The sequence below is a fragment of the Mirounga angustirostris genome, unplaced genomic scaffold (assembly GCF_029215605.1).
Source record: "Mirounga angustirostris isolate CCGP_5_RB_7025 unplaced genomic scaffold, mMirAng1.0.hap1 SCAF_10, whole genome shotgun sequence".
Taxonomy (NCBI): Eukaryota; Metazoa; Chordata; class Mammalia; order Carnivora; family Phocidae; genus Mirounga; species Mirounga angustirostris.
Window position 1 is genome coordinate 98,587,907 of NW_026991718.1, and position 23,073 is coordinate 98,610,979.

General features: G+C 37.2%; 1 protein-coding gene across 3 annotated transcripts in view; it reads right to left on the reverse strand.

Moving 5' to 3' along the window:
- Positions 1–23,073, reverse strand: part of MACROD2 (mono-ADP ribosylhydrolase 2) — a 2,039,999-nt gene that overhangs the window by 1,322,523 nt on the left and 694,403 nt on the right. The gene's annotated exons all lie outside the window — the stretch shown is intronic.

The following is a 23,073-nucleotide window of genomic DNA, read 5'->3' on the forward strand; positions in this document are numbered from 1 at the left end:
CAGATGCAACCACTCTGGAAAACAGTATGGAGGTTCCTCAAAAAGTTGAAAATAGAGCTGCCCTATGACCCAGCAATTGCACTACTGGGTATTTACCCCAAAGATACGAATGTAGGGATCTGAAGGGGTACGTGCACCCCGATGTTTATAGCAGCAATGTCCACAATAGCCTAACTGTGGAAAGAGCCAAGATGTCCATCAACAGATGAATGGATAAAGAAGATGTGTTATGTATATACAATGGAATATTATGCAGCCATCAAAAGGAATGAGATCTTGCCATTTGCAACGACGTGGATGGAACTGGAGGGTGTTATGCTGAGCGAAATAAGTCAATCAGAGAAAGATGTGTATCATATGACCTCACTGATATGAGGAATTCTGAATCTCAGGAAACAAACTGAGGGTTGCTGGAGTGGGGGGGGGGGTGGGAGGGATGGGGTGGCTCGGTGATAGACATTGGGGAGGGTATGTGCTATGGTGAGCACTGTGAATTGTGCAAGACTGTTGAATCACAGATCTGTACCTCTGAAACAAATAATGCAGTATATGTTAAGGAAAAAAAAAAAGAAGAAGAAGAAGGTAGCAGGAGGGGAAGAATGAAGGGGGGGAAATCAGAGGGGGAGACGAACCATGAGAGACGATGGACTCTGAAAAACAAACTGCGGGTTCTAGAGGGAAGGGGGTGGGAGGATGGGTTAGCCTGATGATGGGTATTAAAGAGGGCATGTTCTGCATCAGCACTGGGTGTTATGCACAAACAATGAATCATGGAACACTACATCAAAAACTAATGATGTAATGTATGGTGATTAACATAACAATAAATTTTTTTAAAAAATTACATAAAAGAACAATGGACATAATCAAAAAAAAAAAAGAACCAGACCTCTGAGTTCCCCCTTGCCCGCCCAATAGCAGGACACAAACACAGCTGTGTTTCCGCAGCTGACAGGGCACTAGATGATAGTCAAGGGTAGCTTGGGTCTTAGTAACGCCCATAAAACCACCCTCACTCACCTGACAGCAACTAAGCCAAGAACTTGAGCTGTTCCTGCCCTTGCTCCACAAATTGAACAGCTTCCTTCCTTTCACCAACCTGAAGTCTCATCAGTCCTCTGGCCTCTGCATCCTTCCCCTTCACATCTGGCCTACACAGTGAGACTCGCCTTTCGAAAACACAAATCTGATGCTGTTGGAAATTAAGACTTTATATGATTGAATGGGGTGGGCGTGAGTGCACAGATGGAAGGCTCAAAGATCATATGCACATACATTAGGAAATTGAAAACTTGGGTTCTTAGTTGTTGTTGAATGGACCCCTTGGACTGAAAGGAAATGCAAGATTGCTAAATGAAGGGTAAAGAGACAAAGAGGTAGAGAGTAAGAGTAAGTTGGGATGTGAAAATAAACCAGGATATTAAGAGATCAGAAGATGTCCCCCTCTCTCCACAGTCCACAACACAATGGAATTGACCCAGAGAATCTTCAGTGTTCCAATGCTCGTTCTTTCACTGTTCAGTCATACACATACTCACACATACAATTTTTCTCTTCCAAAAAGAGCTTAATAAATTTTGTTCAAACTCTTTCACATAGCAATTCTACTTTTTTTAAAAAAAATTATTCTATGGAATAATTAACACAAGTGCAAAAGTTACAACTCTAAGAATGTCAGAGTTGTTTATAATAGTGGAAACTTGGAACTTCTCAGAGAGCTGGTTAGATAAATCAAAATCCATCAGTGCAATACTATTATGCAGCTGCTAAAAAGAATGGGCCAACTCTATATGTAAATAGTCCTAAACATGGAAAGATTTCGAAATGAAATGTCAGGTTTAGAAGAGTACATAAATCATACAGTCACAATTTTGCTTACAAAGTTATACACACACACACTTATACACAGATACATTTACACACACACACACACACACACATATATGCACCCCAAAGATACACCAAAATATAAAAAGTGATCATGAGATGGGAAACAGAGGGTGAGACTATTAGGAAAAAAATTAGGTCCTAATTTATGTTTGAATTTTTTTTATAAGAGCTTCAAGAGAAGTATTTTAAATTGAACATTTTTTCTTGGCAAAGAGATAATTAGTTACTTAGTTTGAAATGGATAATTAAAATAGGATTTGCTAGTGTATTTAATCATACGCTGTCAAATATTGTCTGCATTATTTAGATGGCAGTATAATGCAGCTTGTGGATATCTAATTCTCAAAATCTTCATGTTCTACCAGCATTCATGACTGCATTAGAGCAATGAAAAAATGGCTGAAGAGCTATTTAATAATAATAACTTCAGCTTAAATTTCTTGAGTGCATCTATATGCCAGCCACTATACTCAGGACAACTTTACCAGCAGATACTAATTTTATCATCTGTGTTTTATAGAGGCTTAGAAGACGTTAGTAACCTACCAGTGTTCACAAAATATTGGCAATGTGATTCAAAACCTTACCATACCCTGACCCACTATAATTCACTGCCTTTAGGACCTGAATCCAGGTAGTCCTACCTCAATCCCTGCATGCGGTATGTTGAACCACCACATTACATTGCCTGTCAGTTCCCATCAATTCTACTTATGAGTTGTAACGGTCATACAATCACATGCACAGACCTCAAACGTGCAGTTTTGATGAGTATATACATAACAAAGGTATATACTCATGCAACCATGATACCAACAAAAATACAAAATGTTTTCCGTCAACCCAAAAAGTTCTCTTGTGCCCCTTCCACCCGATTTCCCTTCTCACCCCACAGAGAGAGACCCTTTTCTGATTTCAATCAGCCTAACTACGTTTTGCCTGTTATATAACTTCAAACTTCATATAAGAGACGGAGGATGGGGGCTAGCTTCTTTTACCCGGCTTATTTTTGAGATTCATCTGTGTTGTTGCATGCAATTCTACTTCATTCCTCTTATTCTCAGTTCTTTCAGCCTTCTGGCTCTCGTTTTCTTCCTGGGTTCCTTGGACTCTTTATCTGTACATGGATAGCTTAAGGCTCTGCCAAAGATTATAGGTATTCATTTACAGATTTGGGGGCTCCCTCCTCTGTGACTCTCTCCCTTCAGGAATCCTAATCTCAATTCCTAGTTGTTCTGACAACACTGAATTCAGTCCTATGATGCCTAAAGCCAATAAAACTACGGTTTTTTCCTTTGAGCCCTATCAGCCACTTCCCATGTGGGGCACAGAGGGCCCGTGGGGTCAAAGCCATTTAAATGTGGATCTCACCCAGTGTGGTTTTCCTTCTTTCGAAGGTAGAATCCTTTTTAGTTTCAGCTTGCTTTTAGTTGCTGTCTAGTGCCAATGAACAGTTCCTGTCGTTGCTTTTATATTTTGTCAAGAATTTTAAATTACTATTGGTAGGAAGTCTACTGTGATACAAGCTAGGCTGTCATTATCAGAAGCTGGAAGTATACGCTGCATTTTCTATTGGCTAAAACATGATATCATATTATTTTAGAGCTGTATGTGGCCTTTGGAAAAAGTACATGGGAGAAAAAAGGAAATGGTATTATCTATTGTATCAATTCTGTACTTGAGAATGGGTTGTTGTATCTTTGAAAGAGAAAAAATAAATAAATAATGTCTCTATATGTATAAACTCGGTATGAGATTTTAAAATTCTCTAACCTATTGTCAATTCTTTTGCTCGATTTATTTTTCCTAAAATGCAGATTAGATCTCATCACTTCCATACTAAAGTAGTGTTTGCTATTTCCCATATCTTACATTATAAACCCCTTAATTACAAATTATGGTCTTTTAGACCCTTCATAAATGTGGTTCCAACTTAACCTCCCAACCTCACATCATCTCATTCTCACTCCCTTGGCATCATGTAATCTGACACATCTAAATCTTTACCATTCCCTAAACACAACACGACTTCCTTTGCAAAGTGCTCTCCACCCAGAATATCCAGCTACCCCTCCCCTGTTTCCTGCCTAGCAAGGTCTTTCTCACTGTTCCACTTCTAGTTCCAATGTTTCCTCCTCTAAAAAGCCATTCACAACATTTACAGGACACAATAATGTCTTTTTATGTTCCCACATTCTGGCGTGTACCCTTATTTTCATACTTATAAATTGTTTTATAGCTGTTATATAAACACAGCAGACTGGTTATATACTAGAAAGTCTCTCCTGCTTTAGTCATTCAACTCCTTGAGGGTACAGGAGGTGGCTTAGTCTTTTTATATCCCTCATTATCTTTTTTTAAAAGACTTTATTTATTTATTTGAGAGAAAGAGAGAGAGAGCACAAGCAGGGGAAGAGGGAGAAGCAGGCTCCCAGGTGAGCAGGGAGCCCAATGTGGGGCTTGATCCCAGGCCCCCGGGATTACGACCTGAGCTGAAAGCAGATGCTTAACCAACTGAGCCACCCAGGAGCCCCTATATCCCTAGTTATCTTAAGAACTGACTTTTTATAAGTATTTAATACAGTTGAATTAAATGCAAGTAAATTTGGGAGGAAAACTAGTGTAGCTTTTTTTTTTTTTTTTTTTTAATAATACTGAAGAAGTAATCAGGCTAGTTAAATCCAAAGAACCAGAAATGGAAAAGCAAAGTTAAATACACAGCCACAATGTGTGGTCACAAGCTTCCATATTAAAAGTGTTAACAATTCACAGACTCTGAAAATTCACCCATTTCCCCAGGTCTGGTGCAGCCCAGTAGAAAATCTGCTCCCTTACCTTCCCTTAGGATCAGCCTAACATCAGGCTGGGTAGTGGCAAGATGTGAGACATAACACAGCTGCACTTGTTCCATTTCTCCCACCCCCAGTCCCCAGGTGGGAGGGGATAGAGGACCAACAGTTAGCATTTACACTGCCATAGAAGATATTCAGTCTGACCCAAAATGTCTAAACCCAATTACAACCAAAAAACAAAAACAAAACCAACCAAACAAACAAAAAACCCAAGACCAAAAGTCTAAATGAGAAACGAAAGTTGAGCACAATTTTCCAGAGAGCAATAGGACTACTGATGCCTCTTATTCTATAAAAGAAATATTCACACAGGAACAAAAAGAAAAGACGACTAAGCTCCATAAATAAATATGTTCACTGAAGTCCATTTATTTTTCTTTCTGGTTATATAGCTAGAAAGCAACTCCCAGCCTCCCTTGTACTGAGGTTGTGTGAGGTCATGAGTTGGAGTTGTGTTCAAAGGAGTATCAGTAAAAATGATGTAACTACTTCTATGTCCAACCCCTAAAACTCCTACACCCAGTCTTCCACATCATCTTCTGTTGTCTGCAGGCTGCACGCAGAGGATCCATTGGAAGACTCTAATTCCCCAGGAGATGGTATAGCAACTAAACAAAAAGTGCCCGAATCCCTAAAATTACTGTGTGGAACAGAGCTCCACCTCACCCCCACTTCCCATATTGGACTGTCAGTCCAGGGATAGGCAAAATTTTATTATGTAAAGCCACTGAGATTTGGGGATGTTTGTAACATAGTTTGCCTTGACTGATACTTGTACTTCTGTTGTAAATATTCCAATGATAATTTTCATTCAGCTTGATTACTGCTATTTTTAAAACTTGTATGCAAAAAATTTGAGATTTTACTATTAGAATGAACATATTATATTAGCCAAGTTCATTTCCTTAAGTATGCCTCAGAGTTCTTAATCATGCTAGACATTGAGCTCACTCCAGAACACCAAAGCCAGCCTGACCAATTCTTTCAAATAGTTGTTCCTCTCACTTTGTGATTGAAACCAGACTAATAGAAGATAAAGGCTGAGGACTGCCTAACAAACTGCCTGTGCTATGATTAGGTAGGAATGGAGAGAACACTGAGGTCATTCATAGAGCTGCTCTTCATCAGAGCTAAGAGGAGTCTGGCTGCAACTTCTCCCAAAAACCAGGTTTTCTGCTGTACTGACAAACTTGCCTTTGCCATCCTGACTGAAAGGCCAAAATGCTTGCAGGCAGATGGTTAACTAAGGCAAGGGCCTTTGAGTCCTGGCATATTTCCTCCAGTTATCTAACAATATCTAAATCCAGAAGACTTCAGCCTATTAATTATACCATCTTGGGTAGGTTTCCTTACACCACACCTAGAGAATTAGACTGTCTCTGGATGGGGTAGAAAGATGGGTTTTGGTTGCGCTTGAGGGAGATTGTTTTTTTACTTTTGTCAGTAGTACCTTGGAGTGTAGAGTTTGAATGTTTTTATAGGATGGTCTTAACCCACTATTTAAATAGCTAAAATAAAGACAAAAGAGATGGGACATGAAACCACATCAATTTTTCTGACCTAAGATTTATATTACCCCATACATTCCAATCTGCCTCTTTGGCCTTCCTCAGGTAAAGCTCCCTGTTTTACATACAGATGAACAAATTGATCCTGAAAATAGGAAAGAAAAACAAGCCACAAAGCACTGAATGGGAATCCTTCAGATACAGTAGACCAGTAAATGTAAGAGCTAGCAAAAAAAAAGAACCAGGGAAGATTTCTAAATATGTGTTTTGAAAAATGCTAAACATATTATATAGCAAAATCCAGTTATTTTATAAATTGGCCCTATGAGCTCTCTTCTTTGTCTTACAAAGACAAATTTTTAAACAGTTTTTAACAAGGGGGATTTTGAAGTTCTTAGATCTGTACATATTCATTTAATCTTCTTTTGTAAATAAAATACAGTAACTTAATCTAAAAGCAGCCGCATGAATCACATTAGCCTGAAAAATAAGAGACTCTCATTGAATACATCTTTTAGAAGCCCAAGAGAATACAACAGAGTTTTTTCCAAATCAAATCAACATAAATTTATTAAACAAATACCTCGCACAAAACATTCTGCAAGAAGCTGTGAAGAAATCAAATGATGGTAATAATATGTCACATCTTTTGAGGATTTACCATGTGCCTTCTGGTGTGCTAAGTGACTTGCAAACTTCCCCTGTATAAGAGGAAGTGCCACAAAGTGGAAATAGGATGGTTCTAGAGTCAAAAGGCAGAGGTTTGTGTCCCAGTGCTATCATTTTAGCTCCCCATACTTTGATTTTTTCATCTGCAAAAGAGGGCCCTTTTAGGACCTCTCTTCAAAATCATAGGGTTTTTGTGAGCAAATGAGCTATTACATGACAACCACTTTGAGTAATGCTTGGCATGTAGCAAGCATGTAGTAAATGTTGGCTATGTTATTACATTTAATATCATAGACTTCTTGACAGGTAAGATCTACTCAGATGACTACTTAACAAAGAAGAGTATGTTAAGGAATTAGTGCAAGATCACACAGAAGCTGGCGTCAGAATCCAGGTTTGCTTGAACTTAATCTATATTCTTAATCCTTACTTTCTTTTACAGCCATTCATGCAAAGAAGTATAACCATGGACCCTTTCCTTGGGAGGCAAGTGAATAGGACATACAGGCTCAGAATCATGTTTTCACTGAAATAAAAAGTAATGGACACTATATAGAATATCTTAGTTATGTAGAGTATGTCTTTTAATCAAAAAATTAGAGGAATAGGTCACATGTTAATGTGTTACTTTTTATAAAGTCCTTTGAGAAAATGACCACATATTTCACTCTCAAAACAATCTTACAAGGTGGTCCTGGACTTTATACTTTTCCCATTATATAGCTGAAGAAACTCAACCAGTGCAAGAGTAAATGTCTAAGGTCATCCACCTGTTAAGTGGCAAATATGAATTCAAGTTTCATTGCTCTTGAAGTGTGGTCAATATCACTTGGGAAGCCTGAAAAAAAGTGGATTCCTAGACCCACCCTCAAATCTAGAGGGTCAGTCTCCCTAGAGGTGGGACCCCAGAATCTGCATTTAATAATCTCAACAGATAGCACGGATGCACACTACCAACAGAGAACTTTGAGAATCACTCCTCTATATGACCTTGTTTGACAAACCTCCAAAGAGTGGTGAGTAGTTGGGCCTGTGGCAAGTGATCTAAGAATTCACTGGATGCACGAAGTCACAGGCCATGGCTCTACCAAATCAGAAGATCCCCTTTAAATTTAACTAGAGCTATATTCCCCAGGAGTCCTAATCAATTATTGAAAGAATCCCTGCCCTTAACAGTTTGCTATTAGAGCAGGCAATGTTAACTGGAACTAGAACTGAACTCCAGTAGCAAGTAGGATTTTAATTAAATGCTGTTTCACTCAAAGATAGATACAGTAGTCATGAAATGCCTCAGGCATAAAGAGGTCCTTGGTGTATGGTCTCCAAAGTAAGGTCACAAGACATCCATACAGGGGATGGAAGAATATATTTAAACTTTTCTTGATATTTATAATTTTTATCTAAAAAGATAAGAATGAAGTTCAAGTTTACTAATATTTAACACACAGATTGACAATAGCACTTGTATATAATTTACAAGTAAACATATACAATTTATAAGTGCATGCTCAAAAAATTTTTACTGAGAAAGGTACACAATTAAAAAAAAAATTAAAGTCAACAGACAGTGATTAACAGGGCTCTAGAATCAAACTGCCAGACTCTACTATCACTTAGAGTTTCTGCATCTATATAATGGGTATAATGCTAGTATCTACCTTCTAAGCTTCTCATTCTAGTTAAATAAGGTAACATTTGTACAGTGCTTAGCTTGAGAAGTGTCTGTATAAGTGCTCAAAGAATGTTACAGTGGTAGATACTTCTACCACTGCAATTGCTGCACAGAAAATGGCAACAATTATCCCCATCTTTGCATCCATGTCCTTGGAAACATGAGTCTACAGCTCTTTCCAACAAGAAATGGAATCTGTTTCCCCACACCCTGAGTCTAGGCTGATCTTATAACTTGTTTTGGCCAACAGAAAGAGGCAGAAGCAACCCTGGGCCAGTTCTAGGCCTGAGCCTCAAGAGGCCTTTTGCACTCCTGCTCAGCAACCACATAAATGAGCCCAGGCCAGCCTGCTCAACAGAGACAAGCTATCCCAGCTGAGGTCATCCTAGACTAGTCAGCACTCAACTTTCCTAGCAACTCACCACAAATACATTATGTGAGAACTGTCCATGAGAAGAACTGTCCAGCTTATTGGTGAACCTATAGAATTATGAGTTATATACATAGTTGTTTTAAGCCACCAAACTTTGAGGGTGATCTGTTATACAGAAAAGCCACCATCATCAGAAAAAATACAAAGCAATAATCCATTCTCAAGTTATGATATAAAGGAAAAAGGTTAAATAGCTGTCCTAAACTCTTAGGAAAGAAAAACAATATAGCTGAAGTAATCAGGTGAAAAGTTGATTCCATTAGAGGTCACCTGTAGCCTGCACGGAAGATTTATGTGTCAGGTACTAAATAGCATCAGTGTTCCCTTTAGGGAGGAGAAGAAATATCTGTTAGAAAAAGCAATACAGTGACAAGGAGATCCACATCTTGAAGCTTCACAGATGCAAGGAATTAAGCTATCTGAAACAGCCTTGGGCTGACTTAAAAATTAACTATTATAAGCCTCCTGATCTTGCTGGTCAATTTGACTATAAGACCTGGGCTGTGATCCCAGTAGATGACAAACATAAGAGAATAAACACTGACACATTTCTTAGCTCAGGAACCTGGAGCAATTTTTAGCTAAGGGTCACACACTTAGCTTTCTTCATCTCTAATCTAAAAGCTAAGGGACTGATCTTTAAAAATTAGGAGATATTTCTATCTCCTAGAATCTAAGACCTATCTAATTATGCAGATACCCAAGAAACAATGATTTTTTTGTTGTTGTTGAACTTGAACTCCCAAGTGAGGATAAAAGAATATTTATCCTCAGAAACAAACAGACCTTCCAAAATTTTTCTTGGGAAAAATTTAAATCAATGAGTTCTATCTCATCATTAGGTTTGAGACTGAGAAAGTCAAGTTGATTAAATCCTACTCAGGTTATAAAAAATTATATTTAGTCAACGCTAACTTCATGGTAAACACATCACTTAAGACCTAACCCCATGCATTTCCTTCCACATATCCAAGCTCTCTCTTTAAAAAAAAAAGAAAAAAAAAATCCTCGACCAAAGAAAATGTCATTATGACATCGATTACTGGTTGTCTACCCACTATCAATTCTCATTTTCCCTACTAACAGAATCCCTATATTGATTGGGGTGGCTATGTGCCCAACTAAAAACTCATATTTACCAGCAGCTCTTTCAAAAATGAAAAAGATATGAGTGACCAATTTAGATGGAAAGAGATGCTATTAAGTGCATATCCAAGAAATCTCATTACAGAGGGTTTACTCACACAGCAGATCGATCTATCTATCTTATTATCTACTACTACTACTACTATTAGGCTTTCTTACTGTTCTTCTACTAGTAGTCTTTCATACAGTTCCACCTTTGAGACTTAAACTTGGTGGCCTGACTTCAGTAGCCATCTAATGAGAATGAACATGAAGGCTACACTCTGGTATGGTAGAAAGAAGAGCTGGTAGGTGCCTGAATCTCTGATGGCCTCTGTGGAGATGCCAAATTAGGACTACTTTTCATTCAATGAAAGAAAACGGTTTTTGTAAATGAGCATATGTCTTGTGTAAGCCACTATCTGGGGTGGGAATGGGACTTCTGTAACTTGGAACCTAATGCCATCTTTAAATGTTGTAGGCATGCATTTTAATTTAGCTGAGACATGTTCCTTGAAATTCCAGATGAGTAACATTTCTTTGACTATTACAAAAGTATTAATTACTAAGAAATTCTGAGCTGACAAAACACTGGAAAGGGAACAAGAGGCAAAACTCCCAACAGATAAATGGAGGGAGCCAGGGCAGTGCTGACCATACCACTAAAGAAGGAATGACAGCTAGAAGAACCTAGAATGTGCCAGTCAACAGCCATGTGACCTTAAGATGGTTTATATTTCATTAGCTCTCAGCAGGGAGGGATATCTCCATCAGCAATAAGGGTGGATTTACTCAAGGTAGGTGCTAATAAGGAATCCAGAGAAGAGAATGAGGATCACATTTCTCTGGAAGTCCACAGACACAGTCTGATGAAGGGTAAATTTGCCATCAGAGATGACAAGGATTTTCAGGCAAAGGATATATTAGCTAGTGCCTCGAGAGCTCAGTAATAATCTCCACTTCTTCTTTTTTTTAATTTGGCAAGTTTACTTGGGAAGAAAAAAATATACAACTTAGTTCCTATTCAAGGGCAACCGTATTCCTCCAACCCAAGCAGAGACCCTTCTCAAGGAAATATGAAAAGGCAGGCCTTAACACTATATCCCTTGAAAGAATAACTCCTCAAAATAATCTTCAAATCTGATGTTAATAGAGTCTAAGCATTAATGGAAATTTTGATCTTAAGTAAAGAAGAAATAATAACTGTTCTTTGGCAGCCTAATAGATCTGCTTCTACAGTGTGGTTTTGCCTGGGTTAAAGGCATAGATTGTGCCCTTGTTTCTGGGTAGGTCTTCTTAATAGAGAGTAGGTCAAACAGAAATGCAATGTCAGAGAGACCTCTCTCTTTCCAAGAAATAAAAAATGAGTCAACTTACATGCTTTCTCTTCTATCAGAAACTTCCCAGTGGCTGGGGACACAAGTTCAACACTAGGGATGATGTAGGTTAATGTTAACAGATGCTTCTTAGACAACCTCATTTGTTTTATCAAAAAAATAAGACCTATGGAGAAAGGTAATCTTTCCTCAAGGAATTCAGCTTTTAAACTTTGATCATGTTATAGAATCTTTTCTCCTCATTTTCTTCCTACAAAGAAGTAAATATGTCATTTTGTGGTTCATACTCCCATCTGCTTCAGGAAATACTAATGGTTTCAGGTGAGATGATAAAGGATTAAAAATCTTTAGGACAAAAAAAAAGAAATCTCTCTGAATGTCCAATTGTCTGTATGAAGGAACATGATAAAAGTCTGCCCATATATGTGTTTTTGCAAAAATGTAAAATCTTGACATATACAAAAGATAATCTTTGTTTTGGTAAATTACACTATTTGCCACTCACTCTGCTTGATTATTATTAAGGACTAATGCCTCAGTACATCAGTAGGTCTGGAGAAGAGATGCATGACAAGCGGCCCTGTTTCCCAAAGTCCACACATGAAGATGGCATTTATTGCCCCAATCCAAATATCAACTTTCTCTTCTCCCATTATTTATTTTCAACAGGAGCTCTGAGGGATAATCTTATGTTAAGAAAAAAGGGCAAAAAAACCCATTGTGATCATTCTGTCAAGCAATGAAATTATTCTTTCTTTTTGACTTGTTTTTTTGGATTAAAGAAAAAGTTGAACACTTATTAAAAACTAATTTTTAGAAAAGGCTTGGCTCTTTTTTTTTTAATAGGAAAAATCCAATAAATGAAGTTTATAAGTAGTTTATAATTTGGATGAAATCCCCTTATTTCTTTCCAGTAAAAATTCAATATATGTGCCTGTCTAGATGAAGATTTTGCCTTAACAATTCTAAACTCAAATGGGAACATGCTAGTAAAAATTCTCAAGGAGAAAAAAAAAGAAAAAAGCACCACGTATCAAATTAAATTTTAGCATTAAAAAACAATATTTAACCTAAAATGATACGAGAACAGAATGAATAGTGTCATATGTAATTTCTGGAACTAAAACTTCATTCCTATGTACATATTTAAAATATTTCTAAATAAATCGGTTGAAATTGTTTTTTTCCAGAGAATGTCTCCACTTAAAAAGAAAGAGATTCAGAGTTATTTCTTTTGGGAATAAAAGTAGCAATTTGCCAAGTGGAACCTAAAGGAGGGTCCTAGTGCTAATCTGACCCGCTGGTGGGCATTCAGTCCCCAAATTCCAGATCTATCTTACTTTAATGTCAGTTAAGCTCCCCACCTCCAGGGCACCTGAAAGGTGCCCTCCTCCTACAAGGCTGCTGCCAAAGGAAAATACATTTTTGGAAGCAAATGGAGCAAAACTTTCCATTCGTTTCCCCTTCTCCAAAGCAGGCCTAGTCAGTGGGTCCAAAGTGCTTGTTTTATGGCCTCTTCTAGACAAACTCCTTTTAAACCAATACGTTCCTTCTACAAAACACTGGAGGTTTCTCACCAGAATGGCAAGTGAATGTGAAGAAGACTTCACAAAGTTTTCTGCTAGAGAAAGTTCTATTTCATGAGAACTTTTGATTCACATGTTCACCCATTAAAAATAAAAAATGCAGGGCTGGACAAGGGGTGGTGGCTGTGGGAGGGGGTAAATGGGTTTCTCTGTGCAGATAAAGAAAGTTTTGTTCACTCTTTAAATTCATAGAAAAGAGACGTCAGGGAGGAGAAAGCCATGGCTTAGGTAATCCTGCAGCTCATCAAAATGTCTATTTTCTTTTTCCCCAGTGGAACCATTTTGCCCCATCTAAAATGCTTGTGGGAGAAGTTAAAACAGGCCACATGTGGTTTCCTCCACAAAGGAGCCCTATATTTTAACATAGCATACGCATCCAACACCTCAAACAGTTTTGAAGAAAGCTGTGTTTATTGTGTGGGCTTATGAAATAAAAAGTACAAACTTTCTCATCCTGGAAAAATATGCAATGAAATTTACAGCCAAAATAAGGAAGCTGTGCATAATGTAACACTTGGCAAGAATTTTAATCAGTGGATTGGCAAGGCTGGATGCAATACCTCAGCTCCTTTCAGACATGTCTGAGCTTTCTTAATTTAAATACCACGCTCTGGGTCTGGGGAGAACATTTAGGAGACATTGTCCTGTCTGCAAGAATGCTGACGAGCAATAGAAGAGAACTGAGAAAGGAGCACTGTTGATGTGACAACAGTTTCAACCTCTGGGAAGGGGAGATGGCAAGAGATAGACACGCTCTTACTGCAGAGCAAAGCAACACTGATTTACACTATGATAAGGCATTCCAGCCACATTACTTTAAGCAGGCAAAGATGCTTCCAGGTATCAGTCTGACTCAGTTTGGCTCTAAAGAGCACAATTCTGGACTTTGTCAGGAGTTTTCACGCAGGACTGTTGTTTTCCAGTTGGGAAAACAACAGAACTATCCAGTAGTCCCCAATTCCTGAGCAGCCTGACAGCAGTTCAAATGAGTTGAAAGTCAGGTCACATAATGTGGACCCAAACTGACCATCACAGAAAGAGTTATAATGTGATGAAAAGCTCCAGGGAACCTATTAAATCCACCATCCCTGTCAGGATGGAATAAGAGCAATCCTCCCACCACAGCCACAATTTTTAAAGGGCCCACTAAGAAAACATTTTATCCCTCTGCCATCTGCACAACACTCTAGTAATTAGTATCCAATATATCTCATGAAATCTCAGGGACCAAAACATTAAGAAGACTCGAAAGTCAAATGGTAGAGATGTAAAGTATACAGTGTTCAGACTTAACTATATCACAGGTGTGGAGTCTTTTTCTTTAAAAAAATTATTTGAAAATATTGCATGTCCTTACATTTGCAAATGAAGCAAGGTATGGAAACAGAAGATGTTTAAAAATGTTCTACAATGACTCAGAACTATAGAAGATAAATGAGGGGTGGAGAGGACAGTTCGCTCCACTGCACAGGAATCAAAGGTCAAGGGACACAGAAAACCCCCAACTCTTTGTAACCTTTCCTGCTAAGAATGTTTTCAGAAATTAATTCAGAAATATGATCTGTTTAGAGAAAATGCTGATTATTTTTATGCTACAGTATTTCTTTGCTAGGTAATAAAGAATTTATATACATCATAAATATCAGGAACAAGTGATAATTTGGGGACTTACTGTGTTGTAAGTTTTGTGAAACCAGAAATTAAAGTGAATACAGTTTGGGATACCATTACTACATTAGTTGTTACTGGTGCACATTTGGCTCTCTCAATGGGAAGAACAGAAAGTTGAAGTCTTGGCAGAGATGGGAAACCATTCCTCATGGAATGTGTTCATGGCCTACTTTAATGTGGGCCCTGTAGAAAAGGAATCTACGTGTTTTTTTGTTGTTTTTTTTAAGGACATTTAGGAGGACATACCTTCTTTTAGCAAATAGTACAATGATAATCTTGATAATTTCTGTTGAAAATGAATATTGGAACTGATGAAAAATAAACCCAGTTTATTACCAGAGGGCTGAAGAAAATGGTACTGCCAAATTCATCTGGAGTACATGCTACCTAATAACACAGGGAGAATGTAAATGGAAGTGTTTTTGACTGGAGAGATAAAAGTGCCCTGGAGAATTTGATGACCAGGGCCAATGGCTGTGGGAGAAAACAAAATTCAAAGGATGGATATATGTGAGTTAATTATACTAGGGAAGATGGCTTGAGGGAAAAAATTTTTTTAATAAACTAATTTAGGAGCATGAAAATTATTTCAGTATGATTGATATTAGGTAAGAACGCTTGTCAATTAAAGAAAAAAAGTGAGACTTGAGTAATATAAAATCAGCAGGCATAATATTTATGGGGACTAGGCATTTTCAACTAAGGAGAAAGCAAAAAAAATATAATCAATTGGAAAGAGTAAAAAAGAAAGAAGATAATCACTACTTTCTTATGTCTATTTCTTTATCAAAGTAATGCTTAAATATGTAATTCATTAGGTCAAGATTTAGCCCCCTTTTTTAAATTGTTTCTAATTCTTTGTAAACCTACCTCCCCCTCTACCTTGATCCATACTGCAGTTAAAAATAAATAAGTAGGGCGCCTGGGTGGCTCAGTTGGTTAAGCGACTGCCTTCGGCTCAGGTCATGATCCCGGAGTCCCTGGATCGAGTCCCGCATCGGGCTCCCTGCTCGGCAGGGAGTCTGCTTCTCCCTCTGACCCTCCCCCCTCTCATGTGCTCTCTCTCTCATTCTCTCTGTCTTAAATAAATAAATAAAATCTTTAAAAAAAATAAAAAAATTAATTAATTAATAAATAAATAAATAAGTAAACTGTTCTTGACATCTTAATTGGTAATTCCCTCCTAACTCTTCAACCAGTTAATTCTGGTCACTAAGAGCAGTAAGAAGCCGTTCAAGCAGTTACTTTTCTATTACCTCGTTTATTCACTTTTTTTTTTTTTTATTCAATGAAGACTTGCCAGGCACCTACCATATGCCAGGTATTACTCAGCATTGTGGATAGAAATATAAAGAAGCATTGCTTTTAACAAAGTGGCATCAGAGTTACACATCATAATTGAGATATCTAGTTGCAATGGAATATTACTCAGTCATAAAAAGGAAGGCAACCTTGCCATCTGCGACAACAGGGTATTATGCTAAGTGAAATAAGTCAGACAGAGAAATACAAATACCATATAATTTCACTTGTATGTGGAATCTAAAATACAAAACAAATAAAACCAACCAACCAAAAAACATACTCTTAAATACAGAGAACAAACTAGGGAATGCCAGAAGCTAAGTAGGTAGGGGAAGGGGTGAAATAAATAAAGGAGATTAAGAAGTACAAATTTCCAGTTACAAAATGAATAAGTCACAGAGATGAAAAGTACAGCGTAGGGCATGTAGTCAATAATATTGTAATTATAATAATATTATAATAACATTGTATGGTGACAGATGGTGACTACACTTATCATGATGAACACTGAGTAATGTAAAGAATTGTTGAATCAATATGTTGTACATGTGAAACCAATATAACACTGTATATTAATCATGCTTCAATTTAAAAAATTTTAAGATATTCAGCAAAGTTCTTTGCCCTTATATCAGAGGATTTGTCCATGTTTCTCTACTCCACTGCAGTCAGCACAATCTGCCATCTAGGTGAAATCCTAACACTGTCCTTATGTAACTTCTCTCAGCCATGCCAGTATCCATTTGTTATCCCTCTGACTTTGGGCAGGTTTTGTGAAAAGGGCACAAGTTCCAGGTTCATAAAGGATTGGCAAATTTCTCACTCACCACTACTATTCGTGATACTAGGCAAGCTGATTAGCTCTTTTGAGCCTGTTTCCTTATTTGAAAATGGAAATAATAATTATCTTTAAGGATGTTTTTCAAGATTAGCTTGGATCAAGAATGTAAGGTACTTGAGACATGGTAGATGCTCATTAAATGGGGGTGATGTGATTACCATTATCTTCATCATTTTTTCTAATATCAGGTGCTCTTGCGAGATGTTGGTTTGGAGGGGAATCTAAGGGGGTGTCAAGAGCTGGTTTCAGTCCCAAGTCAGGATGATGCATCTTGTAGGTATTACAATTCTACAGCCATGAGACATATCTTGCCTGCCAGCTAGCATGCATTGACAACAGTTTAAAAAGGTCCAAAATGAATCTTGCAATGTTATTATATACTTAACCCAAAGGAAAGAAGGCAATGGTTATTATACAAGCAAAGATGATTTTCTCTTTCAAGGAGGATGCCATGTTCCTCATCCAACCTTCTGAAAAAGTTGTCATGTGAAATATCTCACATTCTTTTCAGCCCACTCCAAGCACATAAGGGCTTTCTGAAACATGGGTCTTGTAAATATGCCTGAATGTCAGGATTTTGGCTGTAACAGTGAAACTAGGAAGGACTCCAGTTGTGTGCTCTTCCTGATTCATGAGCCAGAACCCTGGTATTTGATGCACATGTGAAAAAAACACAATGTTTTCTTCTTTATCTATTGTGATTTTTGTAAAACCAACAATTATCTAGTTCTTAGTAATGGACAAGAAGAATTTAGAAAGTAAAAATGTATTGCCCAGCAGTGGGGCAGCGGAGGGGGTTGGGGAGCAGGGAAGGACAATACTATATGCAATAAAATGCCTTAGTTAGATCCTGAATTTATAATCTATATTTTAGAACTAGAAATACAGAATAGTTATAGCAAATAAAAAGTCAATCCATTGGTAAAAATAGATAGCCATCAAACCTTTCCTGTTAATCGTAATAAAACACAAAGTAGTAGAGGAAAAAACAAGTCTTCTGGCATTTCCTTTATTCAAACCAAAATTAATTGTTTGCTCAAATGTTCTATGATCAAGTTTTTGTAAATCATGTAATTATTATACTAAATGTTATGATATACAGAATAAAAGTAAATACCATGATATAAAGGAGAAACACTGCAGCAATTAATACCTAACTATATATTGTATGGTCTTTTTAAATAATTTATTACATTTATATAATTTATTACAAGGTGCCAACCTGATGCTCTATCATTTCTAAATGTTCCAGTCTATATTTCCCCAAAGCAAGGACACTCCCCCCCTCCCTCCATAACCACCTTACAGCCCTCCAAGTCAGGAAATTGATATTGGTACTACCCTACAATCCTATTTGAATTTTGTCATTTGCCCCAGCAATGTCCCTTTTTTGTTTTCTGGGTTAGAATCCAATCCAATCTGCTTTCATTGCTTGAATTCATGGATTTGTTAATAAAACATGTGAATATTTTATATTTCTATTGTATCCTAGTTTCTGAAGAAAATGTATTTTAAAAACATGTATTTAAAATTGTGGTCCCACCCTGAACTGGGCAGTATTACATATATTCTGTGCCTAGCACACTGTCAAATAAAATATGTATTTTGATAAAATATTACTGAAATATTTTTGAAAAATAGCCATTAACATGTATGTGAGAAGGTTTAAAGCTTTACTTATAGTTTGACTATAAGCCAACATCTTAAAAGCCTTCTGCAACATGTTATTTATTTATTTTGATAATGGAATATAGACTTTTCTCTAGAAAAACATCAGCTCAACTATCTAGCAGGGATCTCAATACTTTCTCATAACAAAGTATGACATCTAAATGTGGCAAACTCACTTAAGCCTGGATGCAATTCTAGACGAGTAGAAGGGCAAGAGGTTAAACCACTGCTGTATTTATCAATATGCTTTTAAACCAATGAGTGGATCAAGTAACATACAGAATGAATGGGAATTAAGTGTAATTAAAATCACTGTCTCCACAGACAGGACGGGTTATAACCTTTATTCTCTAACCAAGTTCCCTCCCCTCACATGCCTCTAAGAGTAATAAAAGAACTCAAGATTTTTGGAAGTGTTTTTAGGATGTTATATTCAGCTTATTTTTAAAAATCTGAGATTAAAAATACAAAGCAAAGGTGTCTAGGAGAAGGTTATTGGAAGAGAAACACCAAAAGAAATGGCTGAAACTGTGATGGCATATTTTATTTTGCTTTATATTATTCTGTTTGATTTACTTTAAGGAACTCTGTTTGAGTGAAGCAAATTTGTCAAAAATGAATACAGTCCCAAAAGGGAGAGCAGAATGTCTCAGTCTCTGAGCATACTGGTGCCCAGCATTTGTCCACCCAACTTTTTTTTTTTTCCAGGGGTGTATGTGTCAACACAAAACATTTTGGGGTTGTAACCTGGAGCTTGGGGGTGGGCATAGAGTTGGAATTGAGAGGAAAAAAAATAAGGAACATTTTTAAAGCGTTATTAAGTGATTTGCTAATCCCTGGGGAGCCAGCATTCCTTGTACCAAGTTCTACCACAATTGGAACTGAACTACAATAAGAACCAGGCAATCGTGTGGTGACTGCTGAGTGGAAGTCATCTCAGAAGACACAGAAAGAGAATGTTTGCCTCTGGTTAGGTGAGACAGACATTACTACACTCTACACTGCTACAAGACATTGAGAAGGGCAAGGTGAATATAGATTAATGAATTACTAGTTCAACATGTATTCTTCTAAAAAGTTTTTTTTTTCCTGATCATATATAAATAAGTACATAACTTGTAGAAAATGTGGAGAATACAAAAAAGTAAAAGTACAAAATTACCCAGACTCCCATAACCCAGAGACAACTTCTCTTAACATGTAGTGGATTTCCTTACTGTTCCTTTAATGGCAGGGGCTGGTTGTCTTAAGGCACTGGTTCTCAAAAGGCAGCCCCAGGAACTAACAACAATAGCATCACCTAGGAAATCCTTAGAAATGTAAATTTGAGGGCCCACCCAGACCCATCAGAAACTCTGGAGGTAGGAGCCAACAATAGATTTTGACAAATCCTTCAAGTGATTCTGATCATGCTGAAGTCTGAGAACCACTGTTTTAAGATATTTTTAACATATAGATTTGAAAAATCCAGGCCAAAGTTATCATCCTTTTTTTTTTCATTTTATTCTATTTTTTTCATCATGATAAGTATACTCTTTAATCCCCATCTTCTATTTTCCCCAGCCCCACCTCTCCTCTCTGAACCATCATCATCATCTTTTTTTTTTTCCCCACAATGGAAAAATAAACAGTACTGGGCTTAGTTTGTGCCTAATTGCCAATGACGAGATAAACCCAACAGTAGAACACAGGCTCTAACCCCTACTCTTAGGAGTACAGTTCTCCTGCTGAAAGAAGAAATAAAATTCAAGAAAACAAAACAAAACAAAATTCTTTTATCTTTCTTCCATTCCTGGTCTTATTCCAGAAAGTATTAAGATGATTTAAGTTTCTGAGTTCGAGATAGCTGCCTGTAGAGAATCTTAAGGGTCTCATATGCTATGGTTTAACCTGATTTCTCCAAATTGAGTGTAACTTGGAAGAAAAGAACAATTAATCAGAGCATGAACATTACCAGTTAGCAAAATTATAATTAAAGTATGTAATTAGACACAACTGACTAATTTTAAATAGTCTCGCAATAAGAATTCCAAACCTTAATCATCTTTTTCACCCTCATCATCCTAGAAATGAAATAGTTTATAGAAGGAATAGTATACAAATAGATAATACACTTTTAATAAGATTAAACTGCAATGCAGTTACTATAAATATGTTATTAAAATTATCAGGCATTTATAGTCTTTAAAAAATAAAAAAAGAACCATATGCCCATATTCCCTTGGAAGAGGAAAGAAATAAACCCAGTATGCTAAACCACACGGACATTTTAGAAGACATTTGCTTACCAAAACAAGTGTGACTTAGAAGTTAGAAGCAAGTTATTACAAGTCAGTGGCTTTACTTATTGGCAGAGCATTATTCCTTCCTGGGTGGTCTGATAAAGACTGGTAATTCCCTAGAATTATCATGTACTTGAACTAAAGACTAGTGAAGGGAAATTAAAAATAACAACAAGAATAAGCCTCTCAAAGAGCCTTTTCATATTGTTTGACATCGTTTTATGTATTTTTCTGTTTAAGTTTTTCTTATCACAACTAAGCCAGAAAGACATATACTATGACCCTTATGATAATGATTTCATTATTTTATAGTGTTGCCCGGCTACACAGGTGGTATTTTTCATGAACAAAGAAAACCCCTAGTCAATGCAAGGCCAAACCCCCAGGGACACGTAATCTTTTCTCACAGCGTGTACCAGTTCCGGCTGGTATTTTTCCATGTGCAGCCCTGCAGTGCGTCACTCGGCCAAACCAAAACAGACACTACTGGTCCTTTCCAGCTGTTGCTGAGGTTTTCCCTCTGGTTTTATTTACTTGTCTAAAGTGGCTGTAACAAGCACCAAATAAGCCACAATTGCCAAGAGCGAAATATAAAATTAAAGGGCTTCAATTAATGAATAAGTAATAACACACTTAGAGAGGGATGCTAGCTTGAACCACTGAATGAGGCACTGGAACTTATTAGATTATATTTTTAAATGATTTTGAATCAATGTATTTAAAATTATATAAGTGCTATTTGGTACATGAATTTAAAAAAATCCATATTGCTAATGCATTGGGAAATGTAAAATTAAGCACAGATGTATGAAAATAACAACATGGCGAGACCAGTTTACATTCCTCCTATTGTAAGAATTTGTGGGTCTGTGTGTGTGTGTGTGTGTGAGAGAGAGAGAGAGAGAGTGTGTTACAACAGGTATGTACACCAGCCCTGTGAAGAGGTCCTGAGGTTTATAATGTAGTAAACATTCATGTACATCTTAACTCCTACTTATGGTCTAAGAAACAAGCAAACCCAAGACAGCACATAGAAAATACTATCCCACAATAAATAGACACATAGCAATTTTCAAGATGAAAAGTCCAAAATTCTGTACCAGGAGTATTAAAAAACAAACTGAGTACAATATAACCTCCACAGTAATGACACCTCTTGCATCAGCCAGAACAGTCCCTGGTCTCTAGCCAAATTCACCAGCTGGCATTTCCCCAGCAACAACCCTGAGCCACATATTTTAATCATAATACTAGTAAAGGGCTGCTAAATGTATTAAAATAAAACATGAATACTTTTTTCTCCATAAGCTGTGGTTCAGCCAACATGCATTGCCTATTTCGGCAGGGACATATAATTAAGCCAGTTAACCTGTATTATAGAGAAATGGAAATGTGTAAATGAACTAGGACACTTCTGTTGGTGCCAGGCAGAAATGAACAGCTGTTATATGTAGCGTTACAAGTTCTCTCTTAAGCTTGGATGGGCAAACAGTTCAGCTTATGCTTTGAAAGCAGGTTCAACCCCTACCCTTTTAAATTTAGAATGGATGTACTGAGATCACAAATTGGCTGTATGGATTTTTCTGCCATCCCAACTGTCTGGACTCAGTTTTCTCCTCTGAAGTATAAATGATGTAGAGGTAGGAGATATCTGAAGTCCCTCCACGGCTCCACAATCCCATGACCTCCACCATCCTACTACATCAGACGTACCAAGGGAAGGCACGACCTACCCCCCTGCAGAAGTGCCACAAGACACCCGGTAGAAAACCTAGATTAAAGAGAAACAGACTGGGAGAAGTAGGTTCTACTTCAAGCTTTGCCCCTTACCCGGCTATGTGACTCTGGGGAAGTTTCACAAACCCTCTGGGCCTTGATTTCCTCATTAATAGGAGGTAAGTGATCCTGAAACTCCTTCAACTCTGTTTCCAGGGAATGAGAATCAGGCCATGTATACTAAGCAACAGTGACAAATGGCTTCTCAAAAAAATGAAAAGATACCATAGACCTTTGGGACTTAAAACATACTTTATCATTTCATAGAAAGCCAATTAAGTCATTATAGCTAAACTGTTCAATAGCAACAACAATTTTGAGTGAAAGCAGGTCAATACAGTTTTATTGATTAATCACAGGGGGTTAATTTCTACTTGATCACTATGTTAATTTAGCAACAGTATGAGCTACCTTTACATAAACTCCAGTAAGTCAACAAAAGAAATGTTACTTCA